Raw genomic sequence first — 2,159 nt, 5'->3', positions numbered from 1 at the left:
TTCTGTCTTCGATATCACTGATCCTTTCCTCCATTCGGTAGACTCTATTTCCCAAACTTGCTATTTAATTTTTCAACTCTTGCAGTGTGTTCTTCATCTCCAGAAATTCTATTTGGTTCCTTTCAAGGATTTCAATCTCCTTGCTCTGCTCATCTAGTTGTTGTTGTTGTGTTTTTTTTTTCAATTCCTAAAATTGTTGATTTGAGTTGTTTTGGATCTCATTGAGTTTTTTCAGAAGTACCATCCCAAACTCTCTGTCATTTAAGTCACATATATCTACATCTGTAAGCTTATTTTCTGGAGATTTTTTTTCTCTTTCTTTCTGAGATATCTTATTGCCTTGGTTGTTCATGGTGTTTAATGGACTATTTCTCCTCTTGGGCATTAATGGAAGTGTATTCTGTTGTTTTTCCTAAAAGATTTATTATATAAAGGTCTCTCTTTAGCCTGCTTCAAAGAAGGCAGTTTTTTGTTTTGTTTTTGGTTTTGGTTTTTTTTTTTTTTTTGGTTTCCAGCACATGGCGTGTAAGCCTCTTGGATCTCTTCTTTATATAAAGCCTAAATGTCTTTTTTTATTTTCTTGTAGCTATTTAATCACACTCGCTATTCTCAGTTTCAGTTTCTGTCAGTATTAGCAACAGTTTTGGTAACGTTTGCTCAGATTCCCCTGGGGCTCCATGGTGTTTGGTCTTGGAGTGTATCGGGGAGGGGTCCTTTGGGTTTGAGGTTGGGGGCTGCAGCTCAGCCTCGGTTTTAGAACCAGGACCAGTAAAAATCAACTGTTGTTTCTCTGCTGTTCCCTCCCACTTCTCTGCTTTCCGCCCTGATGACTAGGCCCTGCTGCCGACTGCTAGAAATTCCGGCACTTCCAGGCAGGTTAGTCGCCACACCTTTACTCCTCCCCCTCCTCTTGCAAGGAGCTCCAGGGGCTGTGAGAGGCAGCTTCTTTATTTCTCTCAGTTCACCGCCCCACACCCGGGGTTCTGACCTGCGGTAACTCTTATGTGCAGATCCCACGCTCAGACATGCTGGTGCGCAGTTTGGGTATTTTTTGTTGAGTTTTAGATGTTCAGCTTATTGTTGTTTCTAGAGGAGAGATCTGAGGATGTCTCTCACTCCGCCATGTTTCCTCGCCAAATAGAATCAGTGTTATTATTACTCATTTCTCTGGCAGTTCATGAAATTAACTGGCTGATGGAGTTACATGTACTTTTTGAAATAAATAAATGACATTAATTAACCCTTAAATTCTATGAAAAAAGTCCATTGTACTTAAATTGTGTGATATAATACTCAATATCTCTATAGGCAGTTGTAAGATACTGGAATGGCAAAAACCGAATTTGAAGCAAGGGTTAGAAGAGTATAGTAAGGGAAAGGGATCATTTTTTTAGAGATTCTTTTATATACTGGCAATCATTATAACATCCTTGCATGTTAATTGTTATTTTCATTTTACAGATGAGAGAAATTTAGTTCAGAAGGAATATTGTATGAAAGAAATACACATATACACATACACACAAACACACACACACCTACCTTGTATGTGGAGAAGATTTGCCTTGATTTATGTCTTTCAGATTTTAAACCCTACTCCTTATCCTGTCTACTATATTTCTCCTCACTTCCGGGAATGGCTTTATACACTAATGTCTAAAATGGGTAATTCTAAGCTGTATTTATAGGATCTTTAGTTTTGTTTTGTTTTGTTTTGTTTTTTGTTTTTCTTTTTAATGTCATTGTAGTATACAGTAGAAATAAAACAAGGCAGATCAAGAAAATAATTATAATACTAATTGCAGCATTTTCTGTGTAACATCCTGTGACACTAGACATATGTGGCTAATGAGCATTTCAAATTTGGCTAGTCTGGATTGTGATGTTCTATAATGTAAAATACACATCAAATTTTAAAGTTCTTTATATCATAAAAAGAATATAAAATACACCATCAAATACACCATCAATATTTTTGTATTGATTACATACTGAAATAATATTAAATATCTCACAAAATCAATTTTATGTATTTCTTTTTACTTTTTAAATGTAGCTTCTAGAAATTTTTAAATCATGCATATAGCTCATGCTGTAATTCTACTGGACAGCACTGATCTAGAAGCATACAAAATATTGAATTTACTTCTCATGTTTTA

Source organism: Pteropus vampyrus, unplaced genomic scaffold, assembly GCF_000151845.1.
Source record: "Pteropus vampyrus isolate Shadow unplaced genomic scaffold, Pvam_2.0 Scaffold37, whole genome shotgun sequence".
Lineage (NCBI taxonomy): Eukaryota > Metazoa > Chordata > Mammalia > Chiroptera > Pteropodidae > Pteropus > Pteropus vampyrus.
Note: the sequence above shows the minus strand (reverse complement) of the source record.